General features: G+C 43.6%; 1 long non-coding RNA gene across 1 annotated transcript in view; it reads right to left on the bottom strand.

The window, feature by feature from the left end:
- Positions 1–1,007: 1,007 nt before the first annotated feature.
- The window catches only part of LOC108798270, a 21,024-nt gene continuing 9,565 nt past the window's right edge, over positions 1,008–12,466 (bottom strand). Inside the window, exon 3 of the long non-coding RNA XR_001941939.1 lies at positions 1,008–1,019. This is a non-coding gene — a long non-coding RNA (uncharacterized LOC108798270). The remainder of the gene's footprint in view (positions 1,020–12,466) is intronic.

The raw sequence follows: 12,466 nt of genomic DNA, 5'->3' as shown, positions 1-12,466 counted from the left end.
ACGGACCACGTGCCCGACTTGCGGGAGCAGCTACACGGTCTGCATCTCTGTCGGATGCAGACAGCAGAGCTGCACCTGTCAGCTCCGGCCGGAGCTCTGTCAGTTCTGAGCTCCAGCCGAATGATGGATCATTAGTAAGGTCTGCACTAGACCTTACTAATCACAACTAGATAACCAGGGAACGATGAATTGGAATGGGGGGGTCCCCTATATTTCAGGTGCGATTTAGGGATTCCTGTGTTACAAACTTGTGTTTTCCTGCAGCAGGAATCCCTAATCTGTCGTTTACATCCCAGATAGCAAGGAAAACTTGCCACAAACTTGTGCCAAGGTTAAATTGTAATTCTTGTTAACTTGCTGCACACATTCCTGGCAAGTTGTAGACTTGCAGAACACTCGCAGCACAAGTTCTAGTTGACACTTTTTGAATTTGTAGCAAATCTACAGCAAGAGTCCTGCAGGTCTTAGCAAGAGCTCTGCAAGCTCGCTGGACTGGAGACTTGCAATGCAGACTTGCTTTAATTGTGCAACAAAATTGTGAAGCTTGGCAAGTCTGCAATAGTTTAGCAAGTCATTTTCAAACTTGCAGCTCAATTACTTGCTATCTGGGATGCAGCAACTGTCACCCATTCAAGTTAATGATCAGTTGACAGCCGCTGCATGTACACGCCTGCATACCGCAAAAACAATCACTATCCCTGGATAAACAATCGTGTATCCAGGGAGAGTGATTGAGTCCTAACTGCATGTAATCCTTTTATATATGATTACATGCAGTGTGCAGGTGTTTACATGCAGCAGCGGTCACCCGATCATTAATTTGAATCGGTGACAGTTGCCACTTGTAACATGTGCATACATTAAAACTGGTACCGTATATAGTAGCGGCCCCCACGGGTCTAAAAAAATTGTCCAGTGGCCCCCGACTAAATTGAGTTTGACCCCTGGTTTAAGGTATAGGAAGGGAGTACACATATGTCGGATTGCCCAGTGAGGCAACATGGACAGTGCTGTGTTTTCTGATTGAGCTACTGTACATGCTTTTCTCCATAAAAAAATATAGAGAGTCAATATATTCCTACTAAGAGGACCACATGGTAACATGATCAGTCCACATAGTACAATCTACAATTCCTGCTCATTGACTAAATTGAGTTTGAGACCCCTGATCTAAAACCTCTGTTTTTAACCTTAGCGGTTAGACAGTTTTTGTTTTTTTTTGCATGCTGGCTGGTGAGTGTGCTGAGAAACTTTTTGCTGTTCTACTGTATAAAGACCTTCCATGTGCACCTAGCTTTAAAGCTGGTTATGAGTTGATGAGTGCGTTTGCCATTTGTTTTGCTAGGCTTCCTTTAAGGAGACATTAGGGAACTATTGAACCCCTAATGTCACCTTTCTACTTCCTTGTCTTTCCCAGTCTCTGTCGCCAGAGAATTACAGCTCTGAACCCAGAAGTGAAGAATTAATTGTCTCTTCTAGGTTAAACTACTGGAGGAGAGATCAGCGAATGGATGCTCTCTGGTCTCCCTCCCATCTTACCAACGAGACCTGCCATGGCTGTTCCAGGCCTGCAAGAGGGACAGTGGAGCCCAGGATACATGGCTGGGGGGGGAAGTTGGGCAAGGTGTAGGGGGTGTGCAGCTTCTGAAGCCCATGCATCCGGCTGCTGTAAAGCATGCTTGGCAAACAGCGATATCCCCAAGTCACATTTCATAGACTAGTTATGCATAAGACAGGGACTGCTAGGAACCATCCAAGCAGGTTTGTCCTGCACTTTTATTCAGCAAGGCAGCAAACAACACATCTTCAATGCAGGAGGGATTTGTACAGCATGTCAATAGCATAAAAAAAAATATCTACATTTCTGAGCCTATAACTAAGCGTGAGTCAATTCCTGACTAATGGGTCCCCCACTAAATAAATTAGACAACTTTTATACCTGTTAATAGGACAGGGTCACTTACCAATTGGTCAGGTTCAATGTTCGGGCGGACCCTTCGTGGTGGTCTGAGAAGGAGGGTCTCACTGACTTTAGACGGAGATCGTCAGATGAAGAGAGAACTTTGCCCTTGACCTTGTTCTTCTTGACCTTGGAGTCTTTTTGATCCTGTTAGTGAAGCAGACGACAGGGATGAGTGAATTAGATAGGATTTTTGGTGATTTGTGGGCCGCAGCGTTGACACGTGGCTCGATTGGCTAAAGCAGCAGTTCAGTGGGATTTTGTCAGCTGCCACAGCTCCCTGTCCCGCAGAGCTGGAGGCACCACGTGCTCGGAGGTCCTACCCTCCGGAGCGCTTTACTCCCCCTTCCTTACCCAGGGCTCAGCGACGTAGTGGGTTCAGGGACCCTCCAGGCCCGCTGGCAATTGCCATACTGCTCCAGCCAGTGACAGGCTTGGGAGGAATCCCCGTCCTTGGCGGAGCCCGTGGGAGTGGGTGTGTTCGCTCAGCAGCCATCCCTCTTCCCCTCAAGACGATGCTTTGGTCGGGGAGGCAGCCCGGCGCGGGACTGTACCTGCTGCGGGCTCCGGCATGTCTCCTGGTGCGGCCGATGGCTCTAGATGGGGTCCTTGCTGCGTGAAGTCTGCTGTGATGACCGCGGGGCTGCCCAAGAAGATGCCCGTGGCCCCTGCGAGCAGCGCTGCGCTCGAGGGATCAAGAAGAGGCACCCTGCACGCCCCTGTGCAGGGTGAAGATGCCTGCAGGAGCCATCCCAGCACTGGAACAGCCAGGCAGTCACCTGGTGGGGACCGGGTCAGTGATGTCCAGGAGGTCACGGACACTTACCCTGAAGGGTAGGTGATGGTGTCAGAGAATGAATTAATGTAGAAAAGGTCACTCGCACTCCAGATTAATTTTCAGTCAATGGACGGTGTCAGAGGATGAAGACCTTGGTGTTGCGAAACCAGAACGGGCTTGTGGGAGCGTTTCTGTGCAGCCTGTTGAGTGTTTTTCCTCTTCTTTCCTTTCCTCCTTGCATTCTGTGTTGGGGGTGGGATTGGTTTATATTCAAGTGGGTTTGAGGACGGCTCTCCGAGCTCTTGGTGCAGCGGATTTCCAACCCGCTGGGCAGGAGCCAATCCCAGGGATCCAGGATTTGTTGGGGGGTATACAGGACTTGTTGCAGTGGTTTGAGCCAGGGATGGGGGCTTCCCCTGTGTCGGTTTGGCAGCCTCGGCTGCCTGTGGTCCAGACTGTGGTAGGGTTCGGTGCGGCACAGGAGGTGCTGTGTTCGGAGGGGCCAGTGGCGGGGGCCCCGCTGGTGCGTGGGTCTTTGACTCCCGCCCCTGCAGCTTTGCCGCCAACAGTGGCAGCAACTGCTGCTGACAGGTCGGATAAGGCATCCGATGGGAACACAGGGGTGCCGGGATTCGTTTAGCTAACTCTGCAAAATGTGAGGTCTACGTGTGCTTCGAGGGCCCACTGGGGGCTCACTTGGAAACGGAAGTGTGGAGAAAGATCTGGAAGGGTGAGTATGTTAATATTTTTACTCTCCTTCGGCTTGAGAAATTTTATCTGGATAGGGTAAATGCGGAGGAGAGTAAGAGGGAGGATGAGGAAAGATGGCGTTACAGGCTCTACCCGCGTACATTTGCCAATTGGCTTCAGGGAAACAAGGAATAAAGAGTTAAATTATGGTTAATGTCTGGGGACCTGTATTGGTATGGGTCCTCAAGTCATGATGTTATATACTAGTCGAATAGGTAATTGAGATATGGATATGTCTGGGGTCAATGTGCAGGTTGTCCCAGAGGTGGTGTGGTACAGCTGGGGGGGGTCTAACAGAGTTAAGCATGTTAATCATTTTGGCCTTCAAAAGGCCTTGAAACCTCATGCTTGAATTTACAGTTCTGTCATATTTAATATTTTGTATAATAAAAGGGCTTCTATGTTAGTCTGGTTTATTTGGATGAAGTGGGGAGTTTGGTGGTTCCAGAAATTTTTGGCATCAAGGGAATTGGGACATCTGTTCTACATTAGTCATGTAAGCAGATTAAACCTTAGCTTTAAATTAAAAAGTTAAACTGTAGCTTTGTGATAATCAATGTATTAATTAATGTAGCCATCCATTGCCATGTATATGTAGTACATTTATAGTCTGACCTGTTTCAGAAGGTACAAATTAATTTATGTACTGTGATTAGCTTTTCTATTTTGATCATATACAGTATTTGTAATAACATGATGATTAATTTTGAGGACTTAAAAACTTCAAACTTTACAATTACCTACAGCTACAACTGAATGAGGATACTGCATCCTAAGTAGTGTAGAAAGAATTAAAACATATGTGTCACTTCCTCCTCAAAATGTCAAAGCCGATCAGCTCCAAATAACACATTATAACATTACATATATGGAAACTGGCAAATTAAGAATAAACATCTTTAGGTAAGGGTGTTATTGTTTTGTTTTCTATGAACTAATTATACTCAAGGGATCTATGCAGATTTTTTTAAATACGATTAACTGTTTGATTGGGTCTGAGTTGGAATTGAAGGGTAAATAAAAGACCATGCTAACTGTACTGGAGGATTTTTATCTACAAGATCAGAAGACACAGCATTAACAGTATAGCGCTATAGTTGTCATGATTATAGAATTAAAGAACTAAGGCAAATCTCATTATAAATCTTGAACTTTTAATCAAATCTGGGACCTGAATTATAGTAAGTACACATGTGTATCTCTAAATGGATATCTGACTTGTTTGAAACATATATAGATTCACAATTGTTGCACCATATTGTTTAGTTGTAAAAGTGGAATTTCAATACATTTTTTAGCACTAGCAGCTTTTATTGAAGCTTTTTCTCATACAATGGCTCATTTAGGCCCCATGCACACATACTGTAAGCATGAGCAAAACCAGGTGATTTAGGGGCTTTTTCTCTCTTTTGTACGTGTGTTTTTAAAGCGTTTTATGTGCGACTTGTAGTACAGGAGCAGAAACGGCATTTTTGGCCTCATAGACCTTCGAATGAGAGCGAATGAGTAAACATGCATTTTGTCAAGTGTTTTTCAAGAGCTCCCATTTAAGTCTATGAGACCAAAACACATAATTCTGCCCCAAAAAAGATTCACGGGACTATGGAAAAAACACTCAGGTGTCAACAGGAGTTGTTGAAAACAATGGGATTCCTCTTGTTGAGAGTTGTCATGCTTAGGGAAAGGAGCTAAAAAATGCCTAGGTGTGAATGGAGCCTTGCTGGCTTTGAGCCCATCTGTAACACAAAAAATGTGAGCCAAGCCTTATTATTATACAGGATTTATATAGTGCTAAACAGCGCTTTACATATATATAGTTTAAACAGCGCTTTACAATATAAAGGAAGACAGTACAGTTACAATACAATTCAAGATGGTTTGGAGGGCCCTGCTCATGAGAGTTTACAATCTAAAAGAGAAGGCCACATGATGCAAAAGGTGGTAGCTGTGTGGGGATAAGTTGTTTGAGAAAGTAAAAAGTTCAGTTGTTAGGTAGGGGGGGATAGGCTTTCCAGAAGATATGAGTTTTCAGGGCTCGCCTAAAGGAAGACAGTAGTAGCCTTCCCCTTAACCTGGACTTAACACCTACATTTTGTTTAATCAATTTTATTAATTTTGATATATTTTTTAACAAACGTAAATAGCTCATACAAAAGTACAAACGCTGTACGTACAGCTCAATAAAATTAGACGTACATGGATACCATACATTGTTGCTTATAATTACAGAAATATGAGCAGTAAATATTAAAACATACAACTGTAACCGAACTATCGTCTATCGCATACCTTAAAAGAGGTGGCTAAGCCACCTTCCAGGCTCTGCCCGAACATAGATCTTGCGAAGGAGACTCATCGCGAGGGAAGGGGGTAGGGAGGAAGGGCTGAATGGGTAGAAAGGTGAGCGGGAGTGGTGAAGGATTTAGATAATGAACGAATCTAGATGGAAGGTTGGTGACATATAGGAAGCAATCCATGGCTCCCAGATTTATTCAAATTTAGGTAGAGTATCTGACTGGACAGCCGACAGTTTCACAAAAAACATGACTTGCGAGACTCTTGGTTTGACTTGTGCAAAGGGGACAGTGGTAGAACACCAAGAGCGTGCAATTACTCTCCTAGCTTCAGTTAAAATATTAGGAACCAGTTTAAACTGGGTCCGTGTTTATGATACCGACTTTTTGCCAAGTAATGCTTCGATCGGGTTTTTGCGAAATGAACGACCCGTGACCGTATAAATCAGCTGATACACCCTAGACCAGAAGCGCCAAATTTTGGGACACTCCCACAATATATGGATGAAGGAACCATCAGCCTGGCAACCTCGAAAACATGACAGAGACCTGGAGGGAACCGCACGGGAGATACGGAGAGGAACCAAATACCATCTTAATAAAAGTTTATAGTTCGCTTCCACTGCCTGCACGCTAGAAGAACTCTTTGCGGTCGTGTACGAAATTTGGGGAATAGGGAGGAAGTCCTTTTGTAGGGAGTCCATCAAAGAAGCATACAGGTGAGAAATAAGACCTGGGCCCTGTGTGTGGAGCAACAATAACTTATCAAATGGAGCCATAACTGTCAGGTCTCGGTTCAGTCCAGCACACTGCTGCAAATAGTGCTGAATCTGTATAAATTGAAAAAGATCTCTAGTGGTAAGCTGGTGTTTCCCTTGGAGCTCTGAGAATGATACAATACCTGCTGAGGTATAAAAATGTCTAGTCTGGACCAGAGAACGTGCCCGCCATCTACCAAAAGGCTGCTGGATTCTCATATCCCGGAGGAAAAAGGAGGTTCCCCTGTATGGATAGAAAGGGGGGTGTGAGGGGAGATCCACTTCTGAGTCACCTTAAGGGCGTCCCACAAGCGAAGTGTATGTTTCGTGATTGGGCATGTGACAATTTTCCGCATCTTGGGGTACATTATTTAGGAGTATGGGGTCGCACAGATATGCCTCCACGGAGACCCACAGAGGGACCTCCGTCTCCGAGTGCCACGTAACTAGGGGCACCATCTGTGCAGCCGCATAATACTTTTTGAAAGAGAGGGAGTCCCAGGCCACCCTGTAGTTTGGAACGGTATAAAACCGTTCTGGGAATGGAGCAGGAGAAGACGTAGCCTAAAGGCTGGTGTAGGTATACGTAGAACTCTGGCAAAGTACAAAAATTTAGGAAGAAGAGACATCTTCACTGCTGTGATTCTGCCTAGCCAAGATATATGATGTTTAGCCCATGAGCCCAGTAGCGAGATCATGTGAGAAAACAACTTTTGGTAGTTGGCATTATACAGGGTGTCATATGTCCGAGTTAGATGAACCCCCAAGTAGGGTAGAGCATGCGGTACCCATGCGTAAGGAAAGGATGACTTAAGGGAATCACAAAGGACAGGCGGTAGAGAGACATTTAGTGCTTTTGTTTTGTTTGGGTTAACATGTAGGCCCGATAGTGTTCCAATAACACCTACATTTTAAGTGAAGCAGTGTTTTGACCATGCAATCAGGTTAATTGCTACAACCCTCCATATTCATATTTCTTTTGGTTCCTCACCCCTAATTCAGCCACCAGGAGGATGCCCTGTGTAAGCTGCACCATGGTAATTCCTGACTAACTAAGATAGCATTGTACACATTAAGGATGTGCATCCCATCAGTTAAATGATATTATAAATCCTTGGAAACTCCCAGTCCAAAATCAGTGAAGAGATAAAAATTGTATTTCTCAGCAATGGCTATAGGAATAATAGGTTTGAATAACAATAATAACAATATAAAGCTTGGGAGAGCAGCAGCTAAGTGAACCTGTTGTTTTGCCCTGCATGGGCAAAGCACAATCTCCCATAAAACCATTAACCTCAAGTCTAAATTATAACCATTAACCTGATCTTAACATCTAACACAGACTTCATGTGGTATGTGTACTGTCAAAGCACATCTGTTATTTTCCTGAAGCCACCCACTCCACTCACTAGCTTGTGCCTTTCTAAAACAAAAGTCACTCTAGGGGCCCATTCACACTTTTCTTGAGTTAATTTTGGATCGTCTGCAAACACATCAGAACAGACAAAAAAAAATGCTACATGTTTTTCCCAATGCAATGGTAGTGCGTTACCATGCATTGTGGTGCTCTGGAAGGCAAGTGTGTCAGAGCCTTGTTGTCTTGGGGGAGATGGTTACCAATAAATGGTCATGAGACATATTGAGAGGGGCAATCTACCTAGCATGGACAAAGAGGGCATTTTAGACAGAAATTCTAGTTCTTCCCTACTCCATCAAAAACAAACACAAGTTTTATTTATTCTCACTATAATTAAATCTTAAAGAAAACTCCACTTTCATTAAATAAATTAGTATAGGATACAAATTTTTTTTGTTATTTAATGTTATTGAAGATGACTTGCCATTTCAATCTGCAGCTACTTTCATTTTGTACAACTGTCTAAAATGTCAATGCAATATGGCAACCTTTTCTCCACACTATCATTTCCTGCTTCTGTGATTGGCTCATTTTTGTTTACTAAGATCCAAGTAACATTTTAGGCATCCCCTTCAATAAGAATTTCATTTTTTTTGGTGAGATAAGCCATAAAGGTTAACTACATCAAGGATTTAGTGAAATCAACAGCAATTTCTTCAGAACTTAGGAATCTGCAAGTTTGTTAAAATCGCTGCAAAATATATAGCTCACCCAGAGGGGATTGAGGTACACTTAAATTTTTTTTAGTATTCAGCTGATTATATTGTTACTAGGAGAATGAATTAAAACAAAATCATCCATGCTGATAACTGGCATCTGTTTTATTACAGGTTGAAATAAATGTGTGAGGAGAATCAAACCGTGGTGACCGAATTCCTACTTTTGGGATTCCAAAGTCTTCAAAACTTTAGAATTCTACTTTTTATTTTCTTCTTTCTGATTTATATAGTCATACTTATTGGAAACTTTCTCATCGTTATACTAGTGTCATTCGATCATCGGCTCCAAGTTCCCATGTTCTACTTCCTTAAACATCTGGCACTTGTGGACCTCATGTTCACCACAAACATTGTACCCAACATGTTATATGTCATTCTGATGGCGGGGGGAACAATAACAAAAACTGGGTGTTTTTTCCAGTACTGTACACATTCTCTATATGTTTATACCCAATCTATAGTTCTTGCAGCCATGTCTCTTGACCGATTCATGGCCATCTGCCAACCTTTACGCTACTCTTCTTTCATGACGCCTAAATTGTGCTTTCATTTGGCCTTTTGGTCCTGGGCAGCTGGTGTCTTCTTAAGCCCAAGCGAATTTTATTTGATCTTTGCTCTACAATTCTGTCAGTCTAATGTAATTGATCACTTCTTCTGTGACTTAGCTCCTTTCCTCAGTCTTGCTTCAGCCAACCAAGAATTAATTGAATGGCATGACTTCTCCATTTCTTTCCTTCTTATATTTATACCATTCTTATTTATCATTTTATCCTACATTGCTATTTGTATCACCATTATGAAAATCTCAACCTCAGAAGGAAGGAAGAAGGCCTTCTCCACTTGTAGCTCCCACCTGGTTACTGTGTGCACTCACTGTGGTGTTTTAGTTACAGTGTATATTTTTACAGCAGGAGGTCCCTTCCATCCTGAAAATAATTGGAGATCTCTGTTGTATACTGTCCTTACTCCTTTCATGAATCCTCTTTTATATAGCATAAGGAACCAAGAGTTTAGGAAAGCAACAGCAAGTTTATTTTGTTCAGATAAAGGGAAATGTTCATTTCAGTGATGAAAGATGATGTATATAAATATTATGAACTAATAAAGTAAAATATTTTACAATAGCTGACAATTTTTATTTTCATAAGAGGAATTAGTACAAAAACTATGATCATACAGTCAAAAATAGCTGTCTGCTCCTGGTCACCTTTGAGAGTTTTTCAAGTACTAAATTAATGGATCTCAATGTCAGGAGCACATCAAAGAAAGGAACAGATTGAGGCGTAAGTAGTAAACTGATAGAGCTTTGTATAGGTCCTATATGTCCCAAAAGCAGACATGGAATCACACCAACATGCAGAGCCTAAGGCCTCATTCACACGAGAATCGGCCGGCATGTACAGCTCCATGCTGCATGCACGGCCGTATCGGGCACCTCCCGGGAAGGAAAGGTACTGCGTGTGATTAGTACGCAGCCCTGTCCTTCTCTATGGGACTACCTGGCCGTAGGCCGCCCTACACGTCCGTTCGGGTGCGGGTGAGCGTCCTTGTGCGCTGCCAAGATGGCTGCTGTCTGCGTCCGAGCCGGGACACCCGCACCCGTACGTGCTGGCTGATTCTCGTATGAATGAGGCCTAAGTAGTACATTGCCATTTACAGTGACAACTTCAAAGGGAATTGGGAAGCATGGCGTGACTTTTCTCACTGATAGCCCTTGGCTATGCTATAGGCCTAGTTCACAGTGAGCATTTTGTAGTGCTTTTCCTGCCCTAAAAATCGCTCAAAAATATACCCCCCAAAAAGAGCATGTTTGCTGTGCTCTTGCTTGTTTTAACACACATTTTATGTGCGTGTTCTCATTAATATCAATGAGTACAATCTGCTCACAAAAACGCATGATTTGATCTATGCGCATAAAAAAGGCACAAAAATTTGCATTGAAAAAGTGTTAAAATGCACAAAAACGCTGTTGCCTATTAGTGATGGGCCGAACATCCCCGTGTTCGGTCCGTATTTGAACACCCGAACGGCCGAAAAGTTTGAATACGAACTCGAACCTAATACAAGTCAATGGGGGTCGAACTTTCGAAAATGATTGTCCCCTTTAAGGGGGCTTATATGCAAGTTATTGTCCATAAAAGGTGTATGGGGGTCCGGGTACTGCCCTGGGGGACAGGAATCAAGGAAAAAAACAAACCAACAAAAAAAACATTTTTAAAGGAGCAGTGATTTTAACATTACTTAAACGCCAAATATCGTGCCTGGGGGTCGCCTTAACCTGCCATGTGAAGTGAAGGATCTGTCGGATGTATAGGATGTAGGATGTATAGAACCTGCTGCAGCAAAACTGACATTTCAAAAAAAAAAAAAAATTAAATTTTTTTTCTTACTCTTAAAGTGTGTACTCTTAAAGTGTGTGTAAATTCCCCCTCCCAAACAATACCAGACCCTTTAGGTCTTGTAGAAATGTTAGGAGGGACCAATTTTTTTCTTAAAAAAAGCATAGGGTTCCCCTAAAAGTCATACAAGGCCCTTAAGGCCTGGTAGGAATATTTAGGAGGGACCCCGTGTGAAAAAAAAAAAAGGGTGTGGGGTTCCCCCTCAAAGTCATACCAGGCCAGTGAGGTCTGGTAGGAATTTTAAGGAGGAACTCCACCCTCAAAAATGGGGGGGGGACATGGGGGTCCCCCCCTAAAATTCCATACCAGACCCTTGATCCGAGCATAGGCCTGGCAGGGCTGGAAAGGGGGGGACGAGCGAGTCCCCCCCTTCAACGCCAGGCCACATGCCCTCGGCATGTGGCCGTGCTGATGGGGACAAGGGCCTCGGGGTCTGCGGGCAAGGGGGCTTATTTGCATCGGGTACCCCTCTAATTAAGGGGGCATTCAGATGCCGCCCCCCTCCCTTGTGAATGAGTAAGGGGTAACTGTACCCCTACCAATTCACTAAAGGGTTTAATAAAATAGTTACTTTAGTGACTTTTGATAAAATCCTTTAATTGAAAAAAAAACCAAAAGACATGTTTTTGACAAGTCTTCTATTTAAAAAAAAAAACAAAACAAAAAAATAAAAAAAATGGATACACCGACATAATCCATGGTCAATCATGGCGCCCAGCATTGTTTACGATGACGACGAAATAAAAAATGAAACAATAAAAAATAAATAGAAATAGTAATTTTAAAAAAGAAACGCCGGCCGCAGTCCTGTCCGCTCCCCGCCGCATAATGGCATTTTGACAGATGCCGACAAAACATAAACATTTGGGCGGAGCTAGCGGTGACAGCTAGCTCCGCGCAATTCTGTAGTTTGCCGGCATATGATAGGCGAGGGAAGATTGAGTGTTCTGCGCTATGGAACAGACTAAATGATAGGCGAGACATGATTGGGCAGAGTGATCATGACTTTGCCCAATCATGGCTTCAAATGAGTACTGAGCCCTGATTGGGCAAAGTCTTGCACCTAACCTCGGGTCAGGTGCAAGTTTTTAACCAATTAGAGCTTCTGGGGGCTCTTTGCAGTATGGGACGTTGCGCGGTCGAACAGACCACGAACATCCCATAAAGTTCCGCGAACGCTCGAACGGCCGATGTTCGATTTGAACTCATGTTTGAATCCAACCGGCGGACCATCCCTATTGCCTATGTGTGAACCCAGCCTTACTGATGACAGCATCTGGCAGGCAGATACAATGTATCAGGCTACTGGCAGGTTTTGAGACACCATGTCAGAAGGATTGAACGAAAGCAAATTCTCATGCAGGTAGATGGTCTGGGCAGATAGAAAAAAC

The sequence above is a fragment of the Nanorana parkeri genome, unplaced genomic scaffold, assembly GCF_000935625.1.
Source record: "Nanorana parkeri isolate BGI_ZX_2015 unplaced genomic scaffold, ASM93562v1 scaffold1440, whole genome shotgun sequence".
Taxonomy (NCBI): Eukaryota; Metazoa; Chordata; class Amphibia; order Anura; family Dicroglossidae; genus Nanorana; species Nanorana parkeri.
Note: the sequence above shows the minus strand (reverse complement) of the source record. Positions and strands in the feature narration are given on the sequence as shown.